Genomic DNA, 26,738 nt, shown 5'->3' with positions numbered 1-26,738 from the left:
ATTGGCTGTTTGAGTTGCTGGGATAAAATGGATGTTGCCAATTTGGGGGTGGGAACAGGTTATTTAAACAAGGTTCACAGCAAGCTGCTTTCTCTTTCAATGTGGGAACCGGATCATGTGGAGCACTTGGACTGTCTGGAGGACAGTGATGCAATCTTCTCATTGTCTGGTTACATTTCTTTATTTCCCCCTTCTTTTAATCCTCTTTAGTCCCTTAAATAATTTAATTCCCCTTTCCTATTCGATTTCCCACCCCATCCCTTACCCTGCCCTGTGGGAAGATTCTCCCTGTATCTGTGGCTTGCCTTTCCCAATAGGGAGAGAGTCCCCGTTAGGGGCTTTCTTTCGCAAAAAAGGTTTCCCCCATTTCTCCTGTTGTAAATTGTGGGGCTAGTCAGGGCTGTTCCCAGCTTAGCTGGAATCGCTTTCGTTTATAGCACCCCCGAAGGTTGGCTTTATTTGAGTGTGTGCAGCGCTGTTGGCCAAATTTTAATCTAGCCTTGGGCGGGAGCATTATATTGAGTTCCTTTAATATTGCTATGAGACTAAGATTCTCAAGAGCAGAGGCAGGGAGGCCTATTTGGCCTGCACATAACTTCCAAGCCTAAGTCTGCTACAGGTAGCAGTTAATTTTTAAGTCTCTGACCTCTCTATAAGAATGTACCTGCTTGCAGGCTCAGTTGCTGCTAATGTATATCTGAGGCAGACAGGGCGGCAGAGGCTCTCTGTGCCTCCAATGACTATGAGCACTCTGTATATGCTCTTGAACTATGCTGTTTCTGAACAAGTTATTTTCACTAAGTTTGTTTTGCCCTGATAGTGGCGACTGCCATTTTAGAGACGAGCCATTGTGGGTTAGTGGCTAAAGAGTAGGACTAGGACCTGGAGACAGGGTTCATATCCCCCTCTTAGCCATTGTTATAACAAAACAAAACAAATTGCTCCTTTTGGGCTATTCTCTTGCTGGGTAGTTCGGCCCATTTGTGAAAAAAGAACTTTGGGTTTCTTGAAGGGGTGCTTCCCTCTAAAAGGGCAAGCAGGGGTACCTGGACAAGCTGTGGGCTACCTCAACTCTGCTATTTCACTGGAAACATTTATGCCTGGCCTAGCACGTGATCCTAGGGCTTTGCCCTAGAATTTGATGGCCTGGAAGCGTTTCCGGCCTGAATAGTGTCCCCATGTGGTCCATGAAGCATTGGTTTCACCGGTTCCTTACATTGTTTAGTTTTTGCGGACTATGACAGGGCTTTTGCCGGTAATGCCTAGGTTGCAGGATTGGTCCCTATATGGGACAGCTGCATGCTCCCCCATTGCTCTACCTGGACACTTAGGTCCAGTGTCGAGGGTCTTTTGGTGGTTCCCTCACTGCGAGGGATGTAACAGGCGCCACGTTTGCAATATGCAAGCGGGAGAAAGCACCTTTGCGTGCCCGCATTGCAGTTTGCTCTGTGCGTTGCAGGGCACAGCGCTGCACGGGCTGCATTTGCATTGCATTGCATGAGAGATTTGCATTTGCATTGCACGGAGGTTGTGTGCATTGTATGGAGGGTGTGTGTGCATTGCACAGAGTGTAGTTGCATTGCACGGAGTGTGTTGTTGCATTGCACGGAGTGTGGGTGTGGGCGCATTGCAAGGAGTGTGTAGTTGCATTGCACAGAGTGTGTGTGCATTGCACAGAGTGTGTGTGCATTGCACGGAGGGTGTAGTTGCATTGCACAGAGTGTGTTTTTTGCATTGCACAGAGTGTGTGTGCATTGCACGGAGTGTGTAGTTGCATTGCACAGAGTGTGTAGTTGCATTGAACGGAGTGTGTAGTTGCATTGCACGGAGTGTGTAGTTGCATTGAACGGAGTATGTAGTTCCATTGCACGGAGCGTGTAGTTGCATTGCATGGAGTATAGTTGCATTGCATGGAGGGTAGTTGCATTGCACAGAGTGCGTTTTTGCATTGCACGGAGTGTGTAGTTGCATTGAACGGAGTGTGTAGTTGCATTGCATGGAGTGTGTAGTTGCATTGAATGGAGTGTGTAGTTGTGTTGCATGGAGTGTGTAGTTGCATTGCACAGAGTGTGTGTCTGAAAAGGAAGCTGGCTCGGCAGCAGCTTTGTCGGGACTTTTTTAGGGGTTCTGGCCAGCGTCAGCCCTGTAAATTTACGTATTATGATGGCAGCACAAGATGCCCCCTGCCCAAGCAGGGGCTGGAAGCTGGCAAGCAATACCTCAATACCTTTTGCCCATATTCCCATTTTATTTAGGGATCCAGATGGATATCGTTTGCTAAAACATACCACTTGCCTATGGCGAAGCTGTCTGCCTTGAAGGAAGTTATTTTGTAATACTTCCTCTGTAGCAAGTGATGCTTCATCAGATCCGATCTTGCTGGGTCACTTAATTAATCTTGCATGCAGAGTGGTTGCCCCAGGCCGCCCCTTCCCTTTCCACTAGGCCAGGCTGCCTGCGGCCTGAGGTCCCCTTACCTTTCTCATACATGCAATGGGATCTCATGCAATGGTTGCAATTCCTAAATGTATGCAATAGTAGTTGGCCATGGCAGGATACCTGGAACTTGCACAGGGATTTTCAGGTTCATGCTGATGCTGCTGGATCTTTGCCCTTTGGTTTTTTATTTCAGGGGCTGCTGGTGTGCAAAGCCATGGCCTCAAGCCCGGTATGGTGAGGCTATCATGTGACCTAACTTTTCTTGGGTTTTCCCCATTGTAGTAGCAGTTCACATGTGGCCCGAGAAGTTCAGTGAACATCAGATCTGCTTTTGGTCTGATAACCAGGTAGTGGTGAGCGTCTTGGCAAAACAGTCCTCACGCTCCAGCAGAGTCTCCGCCCCTCCGCTCACGCTTTTGAGCTGCGCCGCTTAAGGTTTAATATTGTGCTTTCTGCTCTCCTGATTACGGGATCCTCTAATGATGTCACTGACACTCTATCCCATTTTCAGATGGAGTGCTTCGGATCCTGGGCTCCAGACACTCAGCTACTGCCAGACTTTTCCAGACCACCTGTGGCATTTTGACAACAATTAGTAATTACAGAGAGCAGCAGCTTCCATTTCCCTTTCTGCTTTTAGCTCTTATGGGAAGGCCTGGATGGATTTCTTAGCCCTAAGCTGGCAGTCCTTGGCCATTCAGATGAACTGGCCCCCATCCTCTGAGCAGATCCTGCAGTATTTGGTCCACCTGCTGCAGATTGGGCATGCTGTTATAACTATAAGAATTCAGTCCGCTGCAATGTCTGTTATACTGAAGCTTTAATTTTCAGAGACCCTTGTATAAAGTTTGTAGTGCGCAGGGCCTTGGAAGGTTGGAATAGGCTCTAACCTCATAGGACAGTGGGCAGGAAGTCGGTCAATTTTACCTATGCAGTATCTGCAACAAGCTAAAGCTTATCTGCTGGTAAAAGATCAAGGCGAGATTCCTTTCAGCATTCCATTGCATTTTGGTGCACTGAGGGTTGGGGAAATGGTTGTTGGAGCCAGCACGGGGCTGAGAGTCTGGAGGCTTATTGCTTCAGGACTTTTCCTTATCTGCTTTGGAGCTTGTCATTAGAGTTGGGAACTCTAAAACAGACTTAGTGGGCAGGAGTGCCACAATCAGGCTTCCCGTTACAGGTGAGGAGGGCCCTTGCCCAGTTATGGATACCAGAAATATTTGGCTTTTCATTCCCCTGGGGGCTGGCCCGCTCCTAGTGCATGAAAATGGGTTCCTGTTAGCCAGGCATCAATGTGCTTACGTCGTGCACCAGTTATTACGGCCTGCGGCTTGCCTACCGCTGAACACGCCTCATTCCTTCTGAATAGGGCTGCTGCAAAGGCTGCACACTGGGGGCCTGTCAGTAGACAGGATTGTGAATACGGGTCATTGGAAGTCTGACGCTGACAAGGGTTATATCAGGAAGTGTCACAATGATGTCTGTGCTGATGCTTGTCTGTTACTTCCTTTTTTCATAGGAGCAGCTGTGCGCATTTGGGCCATAGCATACACTCGGCTGGCAAGCGCGCTGACGAGTCTGGACTGGGGCGCCATCTCAGTCTTCCTGCCCATGTGAACATATACTGGATGTCCAGATGGGGAATGCTTTGGGAGGAGATCCTTCCTTTGGTGCGGTCAAGTGTGACCTGTGCAGGTCCTCCCGCAGTGCTGGTGGTACAGCTAGGCGAGAATGATTTGCCGTCTTCCTCCAGCATAAGTTTGCATTCCTGCATGCAAGAGGGCTTGGTTCGAGTTGATGGCAGCTCTCCCTGGACTCAAAATAATTTAAGGCATTGGTTCAAGGTGATCTGGAGGGGGGGTTTGAGCACCTGTCCCCTCCAATGTGCAAAGATATTCCATTAAAGGAATCCAAGGATTTGCCATGCTTTTGTCAACCCCTTTCGAGGGGTAGGGCCACGCAAGAGTCCCTGGGAGCATTTGGGGTGAGCTTGAGTCTGATCCTGGTTCATTGCTCCCCAACGATGTTTGCTTGTACTGACGATATGGTGGGGCCCAGTCGTCAGTGCTGCCCTGCTGAGGTCAGGTGCAGCTAGTCGGGAACCAATGCCTAAACAAACTACCACCGAGCAGGCCAGAAAGCATGTTAATATGGCGGTGGAAAATAAAATAAAATAAATAAAGTAAATAAAATAAAATAACAAATAAAATAAAATAGGTCCTTGCTTTAGGTGGCTCTGTGATATTGCACCCTGCTGTTTTCTTCAAGGCTGTTGCCCTCTTTAGGGCAGATGGGGTGCATCTTTCCCCTATGGGGTACAACACCTGGCTGGATGCGGTTGCTTTGGGATTCATTGCTCCCCCACAATGTTTGCTTGTACTGACGATATGGTGGGGCCCAGTCGTCAGTGCTGCCCTGCTGAGGTCAGGTGCAGCTAGTCGGGAACCAATGCCTAGACAAACTACCACCGAAGAGGCCGGAAAGCATGTTAATAAGGCAGTGGAAAATAAAATAAAATAAATAATAAAGTAAAATAAAATAGGTCCTTGCTTCAGGTGGTTCCGTGATTTTGCACCCTGTGATTGCCTTCAAGGCTGCTGCCCCCTTTAGGGTACATCTTTCCCCTATGGGGAACGACACCTGGTTGGCTACGGTTGCTTTGGGATTGAAGGAAGGGTTGCATTTGTGAGTGGTTTGGCGGTGAGCTAAGGCTCTGTGGCGGTTAGGCATTGGTTTAAATTGGTTGGTGGAGGGGTATGGATTGGCTGTGCCTGCCCCTCCAATGCTGCTGCTGCATGGGAATTCTGTTAAAGGAATTCAGGGGCTTACCATCCTCTCGTCCAAACCCTTGGTGCAGGGTGCGGGCCGCGTAAGCTCCTGGGAGCATGCGGGGAGAAGCTGAGGGTCTGTGTCGCAGCTCCAGTTATCCCTGATCTTGTTCCTCCACACTGGCTTTCGGTGGTGCCCGGAAGTCAGTTCTGTCCCCAGGCGGGGGGACAGATAGTCATAACCAATGCCTAAGCAACCACTCACAATTTGTATGTTTAATAAAGTTGTGGCCAAAACTATGCCAAAAACCTTAAACAAAAATTTATGAGTGATGTGTGAGTTATTGGGGTAGGGGTGTTTTGGGGGACCTCAGCACGCAAAGCGTGTTCTCACTAAAGGAGAGCACGTGTTGCGGATGGGGCCTAGCAAGACACCCCATAGTTGCCAGGCAGTATAAGATAGAGGGGCCTGGCAAGGATTGGCTGTTTGAGTTGCTGGGATAAAATGGATGTTGCCAATTTGGGGGTGGGAACAGGTTATTTAAACAAGGTTCACAGCAAGCTGCTTTCTCTTTCAATGTGGGAACCGGATCACCCGCCCGCCCTCCCTTTTGGGCTTGTGCTTTGACCTTGCTATGCCTATCATGGGGTCGTCCGCCTTGGTGCGGGGGCCTGGTAGGAATTTTTCCATTTGGCTGATTAGTGTGTGCCATTTGGTTTTTGCCTACTGCGTAGCAAATCGTCACAACTTGTAAGGTTGGCGGTTAGGCATTGGTTTAAATTGGTTGGTGGAGGGGTATGGATTGGCTGTGCCTGCCCCTCCAATGCTGCTGCTGCATGGGAATTCCGTTAAAGGAATTCAGGGGCTTACCATCCTCTCGTCCAAACCCCTGGAATCGGGTGCGGGCCGCGTAAGCTCCTGGGAGCATGCGGGGAGAAGCTGAGGGTCTGTGTCGCAGCTCCAGTTATCCCTGATCTTGTTCCTCCACACTGGCTCTCGCTGGAATCCGGGAGTCAGTGCTGTCCCCCAAGGCGGGGGGGACAGCTAGTCATAACCAATGCCTAAGCAAGGCGGTTAGGCATTGGTTTAAATTGGTTGGTGGAGGGGTATGGATTGGCTGTGCCTGCCCCTCCAATGCTGCTGCTGCATGGGAATTCTGTTAAAGGAATTCAGGGGCTTACCATCCTCTCGTCCAAACCCTTGGTGCAGGGTGCGGGCCGCGTAAGCTCCTGGGAGCATGCGGGGAGAAGCTGAGGGTCTGTGTCGCAGCTCCAGTTATCCCTGATCTTGTTCCTCCACACTGGCTTTCGGTGGTGCCCGGAAGTCAGTTCTGTCCCCAGGCGGGGGGACAGATAGTCATAACCAATGCCTAAGCAACCACTCACAATTTGTATGTTTAATAAAGTTGTGGCCAAAACTATGCCAAAAACCTTAAACAAAAATTTATGAGTGATGTGTGAGTTATTGGGGTAGGGGTGTTTTGGGGGACCTCAGCACGCAAAGTCTGCCACTTCCGTCTTAGGAAACATCATTCTGAGTTTGGTGATGATATCTCAAGAGGCAACAGAACCTATGCCAAAAGAAAGGAGCAACATCACATCAAGGTGATTTTTTGGTCCACCATCTTGATTCAAAATGGCGGCTAGTAATGATATTTCCAGAGGCGGTCAAACCTATGGAGAATACATGGTATGGAATAAATGAATGAAAATGAGTTTTATTCTTAGGGAACAGATGGACAAGCCACTTTCCAAAATATATAGTCTCACCTTTCCTCCAAGGAGCTAAATATGGTGTGCCTCATTCTGCAGAAAACAGATTTCTCAACCAGCTAGACTAAAATATATATATTTCTTTGCCTTAAAAAAAAAGGTCAATGGAGTCAGGGGCGGAGCTTCATGCTCCGGCACTGGGGGGCGGAGAGCAGGCGGGGTGGGGCTGGTGTGCGTCCCAGGGGTGTGGTGCCCAGCGCGGGGGGGGGGGGCAGCCCCGATGGCATCCCACCAGGATCGCGCTGATGGGGACGGTGCGCTCCCCCCACACTCCTCTTCCTTCTCCAGTGAATGGAGTCAAGTATGTTTCAAGTTATATCATCAGGGGTAATGCTGACTTATGTATGTAAGTTTGAATCTCTTAGTGCATTGATCTGATGTGTAGAGATCTTTCCTATTCTAATTAATTCAAAAGGGTTCTGGAAGCTTCTCTGTGTGAAAGAAACAAGCAGAAGCTTCATGATGTTTGGGTTATTCCTTCAGAGAAGCTGAGTATAGCTGGCTTAAACTGGTTCTCTTATCTTTTCTGTCAAGGCCATGCTGACTATAAAAGTAGGGTCAAAAGGAGCCTGGGTTTCACTTTCTCTTTCTATCTCTCTTCCTTCTGGTGTGGTGTTCTGTATATAGTGCTATGGTTCAGAGTTATTATAAATTATTGCAAGCTTAAGTTAAGTCTGCCACGACTGGATTTCTTATGGACAATGCCAATCCTGAATGTATTGGATTTGTGACCATTATGCTCATTTGCCTTCAGCAGCAGCAAAGCTCTGCTGGATGAAATATTAATTGCCTCTGGTCTATTTTTTTGGGAATCCTGCAACGTGTTTAAGTTGTTACTCTGCTAACTATACATTGGAATTGACTCTGGATCAATATTGAATAGAATTTCATGACAATGTATGGTCTTCAAGACTGCACAGCATTCACGGCTTACATTCATTGTAGTCTGTGGACACTATGGAGCTCCTCTGTAGTATCTGCAACCTATAATGAAATTACAAGATGGAACGTTATTTTTGGACTCATCAGTTACTTTTCAATAATAACATTTTTCTTCACACATTATAATCACATTGTTCTTTTCTTGAAAATTAATAATGAGATATTGCTTTGTTACTTGGAATCCTCCAGGCTTATATCTAGCAGAAAGAGGGGACAGATGCATTTATCAGTTGATGTGTACATGGCTCCTGCCCAATCTAGCATGTGGGACTGTGTTCATTTCTTAGTCACCTACTTAGGAGAAGGGGGCTGGGTTCAGCTTCTCCCAGAAACAGCTTCAGCCCTGTTGACCTGATGACTACATGAATTTGAGCTGATCTCCTCCTCCTTTGTTCCCACTGGTGCTAATGCCCCTTTGCCCCTCTTGCCCATCTGTGCTGTGTGTTTATCTGTCAACAGGTTTATGTGGAAAGCTGGCTGATATCTGCAATTTCTCAATCTGACATCAGAACACCTGAGGTAACCTTGTTCTTGGATGTACCAGAACCCAGCCACTACACTGCCACAACCTCTTCAACCTGGGAGGGAGGTTTTGCACTCTTCATCCGTCCACCCCTTTCCCACTCAAATCGGAACCCCCCCTTCCAAATTTCTACAAGATTGCAGCTACTTTGAGATGCTGTTGTTGTTGTTTAGTCGTGTCTGACTCTTTGTGACCCCATGGACCAGAGCACGCCAGGCACTCCTGTCTTCCACTGCCTCCCGCAGTTTGGTCAGACTCGTGTTAGTAGCTTCAAGAACACTATCCAACCATCTCATCCTCTGTCATCCCCTTCTCCTTGTGCCCTCCATCTTTCCCAACATCAGGGTCTTTTCCAGGGAATCTTCTGTTCTCATGAGGTGGCCAAAGTATTGGAGCCTCAGCTTCAGGATCTGTCCTTCCAGTGAGCATTCTGGGCTGATTTCCTTAGGAATGGATAAGTTTGATCTTCTTGCAGTCCATGGGGCTCTCAAGAGTCTCCTCCAGCACCATAATTTTGAGGTGGTATACCTCTGTATATCAGTTTCTGGGAATCACAAGTGAAGAGAGTGCTGTTGCATCCCAGGACTTATCACAGACATTGATTGGCCACTGTGAGAACTGGATGTTTTTGAGCTAGATGGACGTTTGACCTTATCCAACAGTGTTGCTTTTATGTTCTTAAGCACACAGACCTGCTACCACTGTGTCCAGCTTAGCTCTCTATGTCCTGCTCTACGCTGGGTTGTTTGACATTCTTAAAAATGGGAACACTTCCTTGAAGAGCATTAAATATAACTGTGGGGCTCAGTGCTATTTGAAAACCAGCCAACTTTTATGAAGGGGATTATATATGTCTGTGGAATAACAAGTACTCTGCTGCTTACGAAGTATCTAAAATTCATAGAAAAGTCCGGGAGCAGAGGATTATTTATTTATTTATTTAAAGAGAGCACGGAGGAAGAAAGGACCTTTCAAAAGAATTTAAAATTAGTAAGAGTACAATAGAGCCAGACGTTTTTGAAGATTTTCCCGGTCTCTCTGACTAGGCCCACTGTGTGTTCCTTGATATCTATAGTTTGGATGTGATACTTTTAAAGAATCTTTTTCTGTAAGTCTCAGCATAATGTTATGTTAAATCTGTTCATGGGGGAGCTGCGGTATCTTCTCCGAAAGGAGGGGGAGACTGTACTAAAAGGGGATTTCACTTTGCAGATTTGATTTTGGTAAACAGGACGGGGGAAGAAAGAGTACCTAATGCAATAAAATAGCAAGCATCAAAGACAGACGTAGATTTTAAATAAAGCTGCTGAATTGAGAATGCATAAGAGTTCCCTTTCAAATGTGGTGGATTTCAGATGAAAGTTAACATTTGGGCTTTGTGTTTGGGACATTTGCACAGCAGAAGGAAGGCTGCGGTTTAATGTTCTTATAAGCTGACCATCAAGAAACATACTTACCAAAGGCATTCACACTACTGGTTTAGGAACTGGTGAGCCACCCTGCACACCTTAAATAATAGATCTAGTTTGTTTCTTTATTTATAGCATTTCTTATATGCCCTTCGTTGAAAGGCTCCATGCCCAATGGCCTGGCATACACACCCACCCTGGGCGTCAGCAACTGACGCTATGCCATTGCCTTGGACTAGTTTCAGAAACCTTCTGCAAGTGATGATTAGTTCAGCCCGCCACAGGAAAACAAATCTGATTCATTCTGATTTAAAGCACCAGCACAACAACAACAACATACCAGGTAGATCTCACTTGGGTAACTGTTCATAGACGGGGTGCCACAACTGAAATGGCCCTCTGCCTTCCTATCATCATCATCATCATCATCATAGCTGTTGCAGTAACGCTTTTATTCAAAATATTCTGGCCATCACAAACAATGTAACTGTAAAACATTAAGCACAAATTCACTAACTGTGACACTAGGGTAAACAAAATCTTAAAGCAATAAAAGGCATTTAAAATAATAATATCACCCCCAATTGCATTATAGCACCGAGTAAATCAGCCTGCATGTTGATGCAAAGAGGCGGGTGGCAGAAGAAAAACAAGGAATTATTTTGGCAGATCTTCCTAGGCTTGACATGTCGCCACAGAGAAGAGCTAATTAATGTGGCATGTTGAGGCATATTACGTAAAGAAAAAAAGAAGAAGAAAAGGACTTGGCATCCCACTTTGCTGAAAGTAAAAAAATGGGCATGCTTGCTCCCACTTGTCTCAAATTCATTCTGAAATTAACTGTTCCCACTTCAGAACAAAAACCGAATCAGCAACAATATGGTTTATTTGGTAAGCCAGGGTTCAGACACTCTAACTCCAAAAAAGCAGCTATTCCAAATGGCACCAGAGCAAAACAAGAAAGTCCTTTCTCCTTGCATTGTGGTGTAGTGGTTTAGAGCGGTAGACTCGTATTCTGGGGAACCAGGTTCGCTTCCCCGCTCCTCCACATGCAGCTGCTGGGTGACCTTGGGCTAGTCACACTTCTCTGAAGTCTCTCAGCCTCACTCACCTCACAGAGTGTTTGTTGTGGGGGAGGAAGGGAAAGGAGAATGTTAGCCACTTTGAGACTCCTTTGAATAGTGATAAAGTGGGATATCAAATCCAAACTCTTCTTCTTCTTCTTGCATTGTCTTTGGGGTTGTTTCAGAGGGCTTCCTGCAAGAAAATCATCACTAAGGGCAAAATTCCTCAAGGGGGTGTAACACACTCAACCAACTTAAGTTTTATTGTCCTTTGCTTATCTGACTTGTCAGTTCAGAAATGAAAACTATTGATACAATAAAAGTGTTTTTATTCTCTATTTTTCTGGTGTGCTCTTTAACTGAACTTTGGAGGGGGGGAGGATAGAGAAATTCTGAGTCATCTTGCATGTCAGGATTCTCGTTTTACTCAAATGCTGAATACCATTTTGAAAAGTTATGTGGCAGCAGTTTCTCAAAATGGCATTTAACATGTGACTATTAATCATTTTAATTATACAGAACATGTTAACTATACAGTGGTACCTCAGGTTACAGACGCTTCTGCTTACAGACACTTCAGGTTACAGAATCCGCTAACCCAGAAATAGTACCTCGGGTTAAGAACTTTGTTTCAGGATGAGAACAGAAATCACACGACGGCAGTGGCAGTGGGGCCACAGCTGTGATTGCACAGTGGGAAGAGCTGTGCTTTATGTGCAGGGAAATGCACTGGAGAGGCAGAAGTTCAACAGCCCCATTAGCTAAAGTGGTGCTTCAGGTTAAGAACAATTCCAGGTTAAGAACGGACCTCCAGAACGAATTAAGTTCTTAACCCTAAGGTACCACTGTATATGAAAATGAAAAAAGGGTCCGTAAATTGACATTTTCATGGAATTAGCTTACTGGAATGCTACTCCCAACAGCTTTTCACTAGGAAAATACTAATACTAATAATAAAAATAAATTTATTATTTATATGCTGCCCATCGGACTGGGTTGCCCCAGCCACTCTGGCCAGCTTCCAGCAAATTAAAACATAAAACACAGTAAAACACCACAGATCAAACATTTCCGTATACGGGGCTGCCTTCAGATGTCTTCTAAAAGTCAGATTGTTGTTTATTTCCATGACATCTGATGGGAGGCATTCCATGGGGCGGGCGCCACTACAAAGAAGCCCTCTACCTGGTTCCCTGTAACCTCACTTCTTGCAGTGAGGGAACCACCAGAAGGCCCTCAGCGCTGGACCTCAGTGTCTGGACTGAATGATGGGGGTGGAGACGCTTCTTCAGGTATACAGGTAATGCGACCCATTCCCCACCCTGCTTTGTGTCCTATGCAAGTCCCCCTGAAATAGCAATTTCTTATTGTCCCCTTAGCTCAGTTCCTTGCCTGCTCTACCCTGACCCGAGTCCCACAATCCCTCATATCGGCACTGTGTCGCCAGCTTCCTACACTTTTCTCCTTGTTTCAACCACAGTACATCATGATCTCTCTCTCTCTCTCTCTCTCTCTCTCTCTCTCTCTCTCTCTCCTCTTAGCATGCTGTCTGCCGGGCCATCTTCTCACTTAGGTTCTCATCTCTATGTTCCGTTGACTCTTCAGCCTAAACCCCAACAACTCTGGCAATGACACACAACCCCTCTGATTTCTAGATGCAGTCAAAGGTTCTTCCCTTCCCCATACCCATTACAGCCTTACCTTGGATCCCAAATGCCCTGTGAGTCAAACGTTTGGGCTCCCAAATGCCACAAACCCAGAAGTGAGTGTTCTGTTTTGCAAATGTTCTGTGGAACCCGAAAGTCCGATGGGGCTTCCGCGGCTTCCGATTGGAAGGTGTGCCTTGGTTTCTGAACGTTTTGGAAGTCAAATGGACTTCCGAAATAGATTCCGTTCGACTTCCGAGGTACCACTGCATGTCTTCCTTTCTCTTTTTAGCATTCCCCGTAGCTGCAGCACTTGCTAACATATTTTGATTGACTCTTCCCTCTCAGTGTTAGAATGCTTATAAATATTCCGTGGCATCACAGATCAACCAGTGACTGTGTGTGCAAAGCCCTGTTCCATTTCCAGATGAACATTATTCTTTTAATTTTGGTAAGCCACTATGAGACCAGTGGCTTGCGGTGAATTTTTTTTGTAGAGGAACAATTAGGGTCAGAGGCAGTGGCTTGTGAGGGTGGGTTTTTTGGAGGGGTGGAGGAGTTGACATCATGTGCATGAGCATCACACCTCTATAAACCAGGCAGGGGTTTCTTGGGCTTTGCGATGGAGGCGCCAGGGGAACATTTAGGGAACTAGCCTAGTCCCCCTAGTCCACTGACCACACACCACTGTATAAGACTGTGATTAATAGTGAAATAGAAATACTTTAAATAAATAAGCCACACACTTTCATAATTAGTATTGTATCCCACCAACAGCACCTGCTGCTCATACTTTGCAGTTCTGACTTTAAAAATATATATATAAATCCCCAGAAATGCCAGATTATTTGCTTCATGTTCTGCTACTTTATCTTCTCAAGCTTCGTCTGTTAAATCAAAATAATAGCAGCCCTTCCTCCTCTTATCCCTCCTTTTTTTGTATTTATAAACTGCATTTATTTAACCTTCTCTTAAGAGAAGCACATGCCTCTGCAACTCAAACACGAATGCTGGCGAAAAAACGATAATGTGGATATAAAATGTCCACAGAGAAATCTGTGGGAAAAGATGATTGAGCCCTCTGTTATAAAGCATAACTGTGAAGTGCTCACAGCAAAAAAAGATGTACTAAATTTTAACAGTTTGCCGTGGTTGCAAATATACACCAAGGTTGTTTTTTTTCCCGGGGTGGGGGGGAGGAGTTGTTAAATAATTTTTTATCTATGGAATGGAAAAGTGGCCACAGGAGCTAATAAATATGTGTTTTTAAGACGCTAGAGGATATAGTTTAATACAGCTTGCTGGTTTAATGCCAATGGCACACCATAACTTATCATGATTAGGTACAGTTAGGGTAACATGCTAGGTAAACTTGCTTCATGCTATTTACACTAGCTGCTTGTCCATGATGACTAAAAGGGCATTGATGCATGCATGGGAATTAAATCATTGCCGACCTTCCTAGCCGTTCAACATATAAATGTAGCATATTTTACATCTCCCAGTGATCTATACTAGGTGTTTTATGGGAAGGCCTCGCTGCAGCAAATATTATTTAAGCAAACCCAATAATAATTCAGAATAGGAAAGAGGAATTCCCCCCTGACTCTCACACACACATCATCCCCCCCCCTTCCCTATCACAGCTTAAAATGGATGGCCTGTACCCTCAGTAACATTTCTCAGTTCAGCAACCTCAATATGTGTGTTGCTAAAGATGAATGGAGAAGGTGTTTAGAGTTAATGATCTGTATCATATTGCTTCCGTTTAGCTAAAGATATATAATCCCACACGGTTTTGGTTTATATTGACTCTTATTCAAGAGCCACATCTTCCAAAGGCCATCATGCTTTCCTGACAGGTTGGGAGATTAAAATAAATAAGTCAATAAAGTCCCCATTTTTATTTTTTTTCAGATCAGCCCTGTAGAGAATTTGATGTTTTTTACTCCTTCATGTTTTACATTGATATTAGAATTACATATTGCCAAATTACTGTCACGTTGCATTTTGTCATCTAAACGGCATCTCTGGAGGGACAAGGGTGAGCGAGCGTGTTTCTGCAATCAAAACGAATGTGTTTTATTCTCTATCGCAAATCCAAGAAGATGTCATTGAACATTTGAAGCTTTCAGATCTCCAGGGAGGTTTTCTAACCTGGGCAATGGTATTGCTAGTGTATAACATGGATGTCTCACATAAGCCCTTTAGGACCTAATATCAGGATGAGATCTCCTCCCCAGCCAACATAAACAAGTTCTGCTTGAACTACTCTGGACACCAACCATTCTGAGGCTCAAGACTTGAGTACTTTATTTTATTTTATTTTCAATTATGTTTTATTACATTTTAACATTTTCAATATACAGACCCTCCAAGCATCCCTAATTTCCAGGGACGTCCCTGATTTAGAGAAGCCATCCCGGTTTCTGATTTGATCCCAGAATGTCCCACTATTCCTTAGGGTGTCCCTGTTTTCATTGGAGAAACTTTGGACAGTATGGAGTTATCCGAATCCTAAACTGTCTAAAGGCAATCCGGTATAGGGAAGTGCTTTTTTAAAATGTTTAATGTTGTATTATGTTTTTATATGTGTTGGAAGCTGTCCAGAGTGCTGGGGCAACCCAATAAGATGTGTGGAGTATAAATAGTAACATTAGCATTATGGAATGGGACGTCCCTATTTTCATTGGAGAAATGTTGGAGGGTATGAGCATATACAGTTAAAACACAATTTCCTTTTTTCTCTCATTTTTGTTGACTTCCCACCCTCTTTTTCATGGAGTTGTTGTTTTTCTCCTTCTGCTGTACTCTATCTTCTATCTATCAAATCCTAACTACAATATTATAATCTAATTACTTCTGTTGCTAATAGCTCAAATCCTGCTTGTAAGTTCAACATACTGTAATATTTCTTTAAATACAGTGGTACCTCAGGTTACATACGCTTCAGGTTATAGACTCCGCTAACCCAGAAATAGTGCTTCAGGTTAAGAACTTTGCTTCAGGATGAGAACAGAAATCGTGCTCTGGTGGCGCGGCATCAGCAGGAGGCCCCATTAGCTAAAGTGGTGCTTCAGGTTAAGAACAATTTCAGGTTAAGTACAGATGGCATTTACCTTCCCACCACAGTGATACTCATTTATCTACTCATGCTGGTATGCTTTCAAACTGTTAGGTTGGCAGGAGCAGGGACAGAGCAATGGGAGCTCACCCTGTCAAGCGGATTCGAACTGCCAACATTACAATCGGCAAGCCCAAAAGGCCCTACTCATGACAGTCAGTAGCTGTAGTTACAATGGGAGGGAGGCACAAGAGTTGAAGCCTTACCAGTAGGCGCTAAATATCTGTGGAACTTCCTCCTTGGAGGCATGTGATTGGCTTCTTCATTATTGCCTCTTAGGTGGGTTCCAAATTAGGGATATAATAAGGCATCGCTTTTCCATTCCACCCTGTGTTTGTGGAACGTAGCGCTGTTTCCATTCTGCTGCAGTTCTTCTTCCAAGAGAAACTACATTATTTGTATTGCTAACTAATGTGGAAAAATGATGGAACTTGCACAATATATGTAATGATATTAATGCTGTATTCTATGTTTCCGCTATGCTGTTCCACTTTATTCATTTCAGTGTGAAGGAAATGCAATGCAATTTTTTTTTTTGGGGGGGGGTGTACAATCAATTATGTATGTTATCTTTTGCAGTCTGAAAGCAACAACAGTGAATACAAATCATATTTGTGGGATTGATTTCTGACCTGGACATCTCCAGATCAGCAAACAAATAAGCAACCATCAGCAATTTCAGCTCATGTTTCTGTTTTCGTTGGAATTCTCCAACATTCCCACCCTAAATGCATTCTTATTTCAGTCTGCTTTTAATGAGGGTAGGTTAACGCTTTTTTCTCTGCATGTTGTTTTTTGATGACTGCAAGTGAGGGTTTTTATACCTTTTTTATTGGCTGACTTAAAATGAAATGGTTACATTGTTTCCACTTTCGAGAGTTTAATTGTGAATTGTTATGTTTGTTTCAAGATTTTTTTACGTGGAGAGAGGCCTACATTACACTTATACCAAAGACAGAGACTGAAAAGACCCAACTTAAAAACTACCGACCCATCTCGTTATTGAATGTGGATTACAAAATCTTTGCTAACATTTTAGCAAAGAGACTGAAAAGAGTTTTGATGGAGGAGATTCACGGGGACCAAGCGGGCTTTCTCCCAAAAAGGCATTTGTCGAACAATGTAAGGAATATAATTGACATTTTGGAAAAGCTGGAAGTGAACATAAACACTAAAGCTGTTTTGATATTTGTGGATGCCGAGAAAGCCTTTGACAACATTTCTTGGAGTTTTATGTTGAAGAACCTCCGGGGGATGGGGGTAGGCCAAGGGTTTGAGAATGGTATAGGTGCAATATACTCTGAACAGAAAGCCAAATTAATTGTAAATAATGTGGTTACAGAAGAGTTCAAGATTGAAAAAGGGACACGTCAGGGGTGCCCTATCTCCCCACTACTTTTTATATCGGTCCTGGAGGTTTTGCTTAATATGATTAGGAGGGACCAGTTGGTTAAAGGGATTCAGGTCGGAGCTAAACAATATAAACTGAGAGCATTTGCAGATGACTTAGTACTTACATTACAAGAGCCAGAAGCTAGCACGAAAAGAGTTTTGGAAATAATTCAAGAGTTTGGTCAAATGGCAGGATTTAAATTGAATAAGTCTAAGACAAAGGTTTTGGAGAAAAATTTGACACAGATAGAAAAGGAAAGGTTTCAGAACGAGACAGGGTTAACTGTGGTTAAAAAAGTGAAATATTTGGGTATAAATATGACAGCTAAAAATGTGAATTTGTTTAAAGATAATTATGAAAAAACTTGGAGAGAAGTGAAAAAAGATTTGGAGATTTGGTCCAACTTAAAGCTTTCCTTGTTAGGCCGTATTGCAGCTATAAAGATGAATGTATTGCCAAGAATGTTGTTTTTGTTCCAAGCATTGCAAATAATTGATAAAATGGATTGTTTCAAGAGGTGGCAAAAAGACATATCTAAATTTGTCTGGCAGGGCAAAAAGCCCAGAATTAAATTTAAGATATTAACGGATTCAAAGGAAAGAGGGGGGTTTGCCCTGCCAGACTTTAAACTTTACTATGAAGCGGCAGCTTTCTGCTGGCTGAAAGAATGGCTACTTCTTGAAAACACAGACATTTTGGATTTGGAAGGTTTTAATAACATTTTTGGGTGGCATGCATATTTGTGGTATGACAAGGTTAAAGCACATAAAAGTTTCAAAAATCATATTGTCAGAAAAGCACTATTAAATGTCTGGGTCAGATATAAAGACTTGCTGGAAAATAAAACTCCAAGGTGGCTGTCGCCAATGGAAGCTAAGGCAGTTAAAAAGTTAAATATGGAGTCCAAGTGGCCAAGATACTGGGAAATTTTGGAAAAGGAAGGGGACAAATTGAGATTGCAGAGTTTTGAGAAATTAAAAGGGAAGGTGAGAGACTGGTTGCACTATCATCAAATAAATGAAGCGTTTAAACTGGACAGTAAAATTGGCTTCCAGGTGGAAAAATCAAAATTGGAGACAGAACTGTTAGAACCCAGTACTAAGAATTTGTCCAAAATGTACAATTTACTGCTGAAATGGAATACACAAGATGAAACGGTTAAATCGGTCATGATTAAATGGGCTCAGGACATTGGTCATAATATTTTGTTTGCTGATTGGGAAAAGTTGTGGACCACCGGGATGAAATTTACGGCATGTAATGCCTTAAGAGAAAACATTATGAAAATGATATATAGGTGGTACATAACCCCAGTCAAGCTTGCAAAGATTTACCATGTGCCTGACAATAAATGTTGGAAATGTAAAGAAACTGAAGGTACATTTTTTCATCTTTGGTGGACTTGCCTGAAGATTAAGGCATTCTGGGAAATGATCTATAATGAACTTAAAAAGGTATTTAAATATACTTTCCCCAAGAAACCAGAGGCCTTTCTCTTGGGTATCGTCGGCCAAGGGGTGTTAAAGACGGATATAACTTTCTTTATGTATGCTACAACAGCAGCTAGAATACTCATTGCGAAGTACTGGAAGACGCAAGAGCTACCCACACTGGAAGAATGGCAGATGAAGGTGATAGACTACATGGGCTTGGCAGAAATGACGAGCAGAATCCGAAACCAGGGAAGAGAGGCAGCGCAAGAAGAATGGAAAAAATTCAAGGACTATTTAAAGAAATATTACAAAGTTAATGAAAGTTAGAATGATGTTGGACTGGAAAGTAAATGGTTACTATTAGCAATGGTTAAGACAAGGAGAATAAGGAAGAATAGTCTAAATCTAAATTAAAATAAGGGAAGATTTGCTGAACAATCGATAAGAATTTGGAATACAGAAAGGGGAGGCATGAGGAAGTCGGGGAAGAAAGGTATATGAAATTAGGATATGAAATGATACATGTTTTTTGTTCTGTTTTTGTCTTTGTATGTTTATGTTTGTTGTGTTGTGTTTATATGGAAAAAATAAAAATATTATAAAAAAAAAGATTTTTTTTCCCATTGTGCATCACTTTGAGAAGATTTTTTTTTTTATCTTGAAAGGCAACTGAGACATTCTTTTGATAAATTTTGGGCTGGCCCACTCAAAATCAAGGAAAGTGAGGAATGGATACACTGCAAAATAAGATAGAATACTCCTATGTTTCTGCTAGACCAGAAGTACAATATCCTCTGGCACAGCTGGTAGGGGAAGGGCTGTAGTTCAGGTGCAGAACATCTGCTTTGTAGGCAGAAGATTACTGGTGCAACCCCTGGAATCTCCAGGTGGTGATGGAGTTGAGAATGTCCCCTTCCTAAAGCTCTGGAGGGCCACTGCCAGTCTGTATTGACAATAACCGGCATGGTGAAAAAGAGGCCAAAGGTCTAGCCGGCTGAGAAGTTATCCTGGCCCGGTGCGTGGGGCTGAGCACCGCTACTGTGCAGTTGGTCCTGTGCCCAGGGAATTCCCTCCAATTCCTGCCACCATTAACCAATTTGGTTGCAGGACCATGCAGTCTGCTAATATCCCAGTTCACCAGGGAAGGAGCGATCGGAGATATTTCATTAGTTGACTTCCGAACTGTTGTGTCACCCATGTCTAGCCTCACCTGTTGCAAATTCAGAGCTGAAGCTATATTAACAAATCCTGTGCTTTTCCCCCTGGCATCTGCGAGCATGTCGGTCCTAGTGGTAGCACACTGAGCATTCCCCAGCATAGCTGGGCTTCCAACTAAATCCGACAGCTTCCCAGATGGAGAATCTCTTTCATCCCAAAGACTGCATTTCCTTTCTGAACAATGCCAGTCCTAGCTGGGACCAGAGGCAAAAGTGGATGGAGTATTTTGAGATGTTTCTTTAATCCCTGGGCATTATTAATTTGGTATTTTCCCCCAGACCATTGTTTATATATTTAGATGAGATATTTCTTTCTTTGTCTGTTTAATTTTTTTAAAAAATCACCATTCAGTATACATGTTCTTTCTTTCTTTCTTTCACAGTTCCAAACTCTCACAAGCACGCACACACACAGATGTTGGCACCGACCAATTAAACGGAAATGTTGCTGTGTTTGGGCAGTAACAAAACAAAGCAATGCCTTGGGAATATACAAAGCAAAAAAGAATTAAGTCCCAGAGATAAGAACATAAGAGGATGTGAGCGAAAATCACTAATTGCTCCAAATTAACCATGTTGAAAGTCAAGTCAGTAATGAGGCCTGAGACCTATTTTCTTTTAAAACTGAAAGCACGGGGGATCTTAGCTATTTATTCTGAGGGTGAGCATGCATGGGCAGTTTGTGTGTGTGTGTTTTCCAGAAGGTCATGAACTGCATATTCGACATTCCCTTTTTCCCCTTCTGTAGAATGTTGGAGTGTTTGGTAGGACGTCCCTATTTTCATTACAGAAATGCATCCTGGGCCACATGGAGTGGAGTGGGTAGGAGGGAGGGGAATGGATGAAGTACGCATGCACATTCAACTGCCTAACAGCGCCTGCATCACCCAGGAGATCGCAGCCACAGAGATAAGAAGAGTTGTTCTGTTGTTTGAAGAGGTCACTTCCTGCTTCGCATGGAGAAGCCGTTTTCAATGGATTCCAGTGAAGTGCACAGCTGTATTGAGGCGGCACTGGGTGTTGACATTTTGCATCACTAACTATTTTGCTCCTGGGGCAACCGCCCCTGTGCCCCCCACAAATGCTACACCACTGTGTTTACTACCTGCCAATGTGTGCATAAATATCTGTGGGCTGGGCTGCTGGTGGCCCAACCACTGCCTGTAACTGCTAACACACAGAAAAGTTCCAGCTGAGATCCAGCACCAAGGGCCTTCTGGCAGTTCCTTCATTGCAAGAAGTGAGGTTACAGGGGACCAGGCAGAGGGCTTCTTTGTAGTGGCACCCACCCTGTGGAACAGCCCCCCACCAGATGTCAAGGAGATAAGTAACTATACAATGTCTGAAGGCAGCCCTCTATAGGGAAGTTTTTAATGTTTAATGTTTTATTATACCAGCCATGTGGGGTCACTGGTTAGGGAGCGCAATACTTTCCTTCTCTGGGTGCTGGCAACCCACGCTATGCCACTGGTGGGGGCTGTAGTCTGCCATCCCAAAGAATCTCGCTGGGCTCACAGAAGCCAAGCACTTGGAGGAGATACTGTGGCCAGATGTTTCCCTATGTTCTCTCCCTTTCTACAGGTTAACAAGGAAGTTTGGGTGACTTCAAGGTTAAATCTTTCACTGTGGCAGGTGTCTCTGGCTCCTCCAGTTGCAGGTTCCATAGATTTTGCGTGCCTCAGGCATCCTGTACCACCCTGCAATGGTCTGAACTCACATTTTGACAGCCACTGCTCTAAGCATTTGTTAGAAAACAGTTGTTTTGCCCAAGGAAAATCTCTTATATAACACCCACACCCACACACCCAATGTGCTCATAGTTCTGGTAGAAATAATTTCCCTTTGGTGCTAATGTTTAATTGTAATGCAAATTGCATGTTCAATTATGTTTATGTTAACAGCAGTTTTTCAAAGGGATGTCATAAAATGTTATGAGGTTCTGCTCCTATCATTTGACCTAAGGGGTTTATTAAAAGCAAACCAAGTGAATATAGGCCAATAAGCATTTCACAGGCAAAGAGAAAGAACACCTTATTTATTTATTCACTCTAAACATGTGTAATCTGTTCTATTAAAAACAACAACAAGTAAACAAAGACAGCTAACAATGGAGATGATCCATTCAAAATGAAGCACTTGCCAAGCCTTGTTGATTTCATTAGATGCATCAATCTCTCCTATTGAAGGTAGTGGAACAAAAAAGACTTTAAGTTCTGTGGAGAACGAAGGAAATTGCCTTATACCAAGCCAGGCAACCAGTTTATCTCACTCAGTATTATCTACAGTCCCAGGCTTTGGCTCTCCAGGGTTTCAGGCATGGGATGTTCCATAGAGAAAGCAGGGATTGAACCAAGGACCTTCTGCATGCAATGTGGACACTCTGCCACTAAGCTATGGCACTTCCCTTTAGCAAAGTGCCCCCCAGTTCCCCACTCTGACATCAGTGGCCTTCTCCCATGTGGGTAAACCCTGACAGATTGACCTACTAGCAGTGGGAGCAGAGCAGCAGTGCTCTGATCAGTGTTGGGTGGTTCAGAGCCGCCATTTTCATTTCTCACAATCACACTACATTGGGGAGCATTGTGGAAAATCAAAATAGAGGCTTCCAAACAAAGCCACCTGGTGCTGATGAGAGTGATGTGGGGGGAAGTAATGAGCTGGACAGAACCTGGAATGTGTGGCGCTCACTTATATATTGATGTATCTCCAAGAACTGATCTACCCAATTATCTACTGCAGCCAAGGGACTGTGGTTCAGATTAGGAAGTTCTTTGTTTGAACCTCTCCTCTGCCAGGAACTCTTTGGTAGCCTCCATCTGCAGTATGGGGCATAATAATACTGAATTACTTGTACTTTACAGGGTTGCTTTTGTACAGGCCTACATGATTCCTGGATTCCACAGGCTTCTGGGGTTTATCTTGCTCCAGAAAGAAGCGTCCCAACTCTGGGTTAAGATCTACTACATTAAGATTAGCAAAACTTCTTAAGGATTTTAAATGTCTCTTCACAGCTGATCAGTCATAAGTTGCACTGAAACCACTATATTCAAACCAAATCAATAACCAGTTGGGACCATTGGTGCTAGTTTTTCATCATGATTGTATGTGGGTAAGAGATGTTTGGATGCAGGAATACACAGCACACTTAGGTTCTTGCATTGCTGCCATTCATTTCAAAGGCAATTCCACAGAAGAGTATTTTTTAGTGGGATATGCCCTGTGTAGTCCTGCTTGTAATTTGATGAACCCACTAGAAAGGAAGAAGGATGAGATGCTCCTTATTCAAGCAGCATCCCAAAATTGAACACTGTCAGACATGCATCTTCTCTGGAGCAAATCTATTTTACCTGCTTTAAGAAGGTTAAATTACTTTTACTTTCTCTCCCTGAACTCTTTCTTCCTGTTAAGGGGATGGGAAGAGGAAAAGTACATGCCTCCAAGGAAGATGACTTTAAAAAATCTTAACTTATGAGTTCACCTCATAGCAAAGTAGATATAATTTGGAATCAGAGTTGTGCATTTGGACTTTTCAGAATTACATCAGGCTCAAATTTTCACACCAGCAAGGGACATGCTGTAGAGTCCCGAGCAGAATTCTTTATCTAGCTGTGACACCTGAGAGTGTTAAATTACAAAATAATTTCCAGGGTCTGTAGCAAACTAGTGGAAAACATATTCTCCGGGTCTGGGGGATTGTCCAAAGTCAGGACCCATTTTAGCATTGTCAATGACATCTTGTAATAATAAAACGATGTTAATAATAAAAAAGAAACTCTTTCTCTTCTTGGAGTTTTTGCTCTGTGGCCTTCTTTAGAACATATAGTTTGAAATGTTGAAGCCCACTAAAGTCGGTTTTACAGTGCATTCCAGTGTGTATCTCCTCTAACACAAGCCCCATTCAGTGGGCAGTATTCCTAGCTAAGTGTGTAATGACAACCTGAATTTAGAGAAGGCTAAATTAAGAACAAATGGGATAGAAAGGAAGAAATTTTCATATGTGTAGGTGAGCTCAAGGAATGGTGCTGGTGAGATCCTTGGCTGTTTGTTTTTCCATGGCACCATATTATTCAATATAGGGCTTACTATCTCCAAATGGAGAAATATTTACCCCTTAAAGGACCCCTGACTGTTAAGTCCAGTTGTGGACGACTCTGGGGTTGTGATGCTCATCTCACTTTACTGGCCGAGGGAGCTGGCGTTTGTCCACAGACAGCTTCCGGGTCATGTGGCCAGCATGACTAAGCTGCTTCTGGCGAACCACAGCAGTGCACAGAAATGCCATTTACCTTCCAACCAAAGCGGTACCTATTTATCTACTTGCACTTTGACGTGCTTTCGAACTGCTAGGTTGGCAGAAACAGGGACCAAACAACAGCTCATTTATCCCGTAGCTCATGCAAACTCAGAAATTGGATCTTTGACCAGGACGCCAATCAAGATAGAACATCCATTAATGCTGCCTGGCAGTCTATTTGGTACCTCCAAATTAAGGTCCATCATTCAAGGCCTTATTACCTTGAGACACTGACTTTCCCGCAACTTCGTAGGGCATTTGTGGAACTAAGGTTCCAACAGATGCCTTTAGCATACTTAGAGGGGAATTCCCTGTATGGAACACAAATGCATTTATGGATGCAACCAGGTCAAGGATATCATGCGCTACCTGCTGATTTGCCCCTTATATACAATGCCAAGATAATGTTTTTTTATCACCTATTCTTATCTGATTCTCAGGCCAATTCCTCCAGGAAGTGACAGTCGAACTCTTAGCTGATAAAGATCTACAAATTACACAAATTTGCTCTGGCAGCTAAGAAGCTCCATTCCCACCATACTAATGCTTTCTAATTTTAAAACTGTATGCTGTAATATTGAATGATGTAAACTTTTATAGGTTTTTATATGTTGTGTTATTTCAGAGGAAAGCCTTGCTCTTCTCCTCTGCTGTAGACTGCAAAGGCCTTTGGCTATACAGTGGTTACAGACACTTCAGGTTACAGATGCTTCAGGTTACAGACTCTGCTAACCCAGAAATAGTATCTCGGGTTAAGAACTTTGTTTCAGGATGAGAACAGAAATCGTGCAGCGATGGCGTGGCGGCAGCAGGAGGCCCCATTAGCTAAAGTGGTACCTCAGGTTAAGAACGGTTTCACGTTAAGAACGGACCTCCAGAACGAATTAAGCTCGTAACCAGAGGTACCACTATATGCAATAAATTGATTGATTGATATTATTCAATACAACAGTTTTTGATGGGGCTGTCATATTTCTAGAAGTGAAATTCAGGGCACAAAAGTTTTTGTTGAGCTTTTTTAAGGCAATCAACCTCGAAATCCCAGTTAAATCCTGAATATATCTGGGAAATTACTGACGTATGACAACCCTAGTGTTTGGGAACTTCCAAGGGCCATTTCCTCCAAGCCATACTCACCTGCCTGTACCTGACATCTTAAGTTATATCAAGTATGGAGCAGACAAAAGATGTGGCTTCCTGGCGAAAATGAGGTTTACAGGTGCTTGATCGTCAGCAGTTACAAACTCTTCTTCCTGCACAGCTTCATTTACAGGATCAAAATCTCAAATGTCCACCCCTAACCATGACCCAGACCATTGCATCTCTAAACTGATCATGAATGACCCACATGCACACTGCTCTCACATTCATGTACATAAGATAACCTAGACCCTACATCTGCATGCCATTTTGTCCACTCTTAAACCACAACCAAAGTTTGCTGGAAAGTTTGGCTCCTCTTTTGCACTTTGCTGTGTTTGAAGGTTGTCTGAGGTGCAGTTCATTTACATTTCAGGCATTTCTGTAAGACTCTCTTGGCAGGGTTATAAAGTGTTACAGCGTCACAAAGTCAGAACGGTACCCATGGCAGCACTATTCAAATTTATTTGATTAGAAACCTGCAGGCCTTTTCCTTCTGTTCATCATAACTGATGGCCAATGCAGTAGGGAGGCCTCAGAGGCTGAGAGCACATCAGCTGACAGAATGCAATCAGGGAGATAAAATACAAGTTGCTAGTAAGCTTTTTACTGGGACAAGGATCTGTCTGGCCCTGTCTGTCTCCGACTACTAAATCTTGATTTAAACCTCTTCTGAAAGCTTTTGGAGTCAACATTACCCTTTTCATTTCCATTTCGAAAGGTGGCTTTCATTTCAAAGGGAACTAGCGAAGGTTGAAACAAAAGGTTAACTGAATACTCTGAAAAATTGATATGAGTCTAAATGCAAATGTAACTAAGGCACTGGTTCTCCAAACACTTAGAAATGAGCATAACTCTATTGAGGACTCTTTCACCAAACAATTACTGGATATACCCAGCAGTATAATGTGCAATTGTTCAAATGATCATGACTAAAGTATGGACAGGACAGTGGACATTTCAAGAGAAAAGTCTTCACAAATGTTCTGCATCTGTTTAATGACCATGATGTGCAGGAAGCAGGATATTTATAGGGGAGTTTAAATGCCATTTTATTCCAGCCCTGTTCTAATTTTTCTGCAACCTGAATCATGAGATACTGCATACCCTCCAACATTTCTCTGATGAAAATAGAGATGTCCCCTCCAACTTTTATCCGATGAAAACAGAGACATTCCTTCCAACATTTCTCCAATGAAAATAGGGACATCCTAAGGAAAAGTGGGACATCCCAGGATCAAATCAGAAACTGGGACAGCTTCTGTAAATCTGGGACTGTCCCTGGAAAATAGAGACACTTGGAGGGTCTGTCGGATATCAGGACCTGGTTTGCTGAAGAGGAGAGCTGGGAGCCGCCAGCCCAAAAGCCCCCCAGGGAGGGTTCCAAAGATGATATTGTGATGAAGGGTGGTATATTAATTAAATAAATGAAAAATAAGAACATCATTTTCTGATGTCTTTGTGGCTGTGAAAAACACTGACATTTCTCATGCTGGCTGCGGCAGCTTTCATGATATATTTTGATATTTAGCCCTTTGTGTTTGAAAGTAGCACATGTCTTCTCCTTGGGACT

Source organism: Podarcis filfolensis (assembly GCF_964270895.1).
Source record: "Podarcis filfolensis genome assembly, chromosome: 6".
NCBI lineage: Eukaryota > Metazoa > Chordata > Lepidosauria > Squamata > Lacertidae > Podarcis > Podarcis filfolensis.
The sequence above is the reverse complement of the archived record's forward strand: the minus strand, read 5'-3'. Positions refer to the sequence as shown.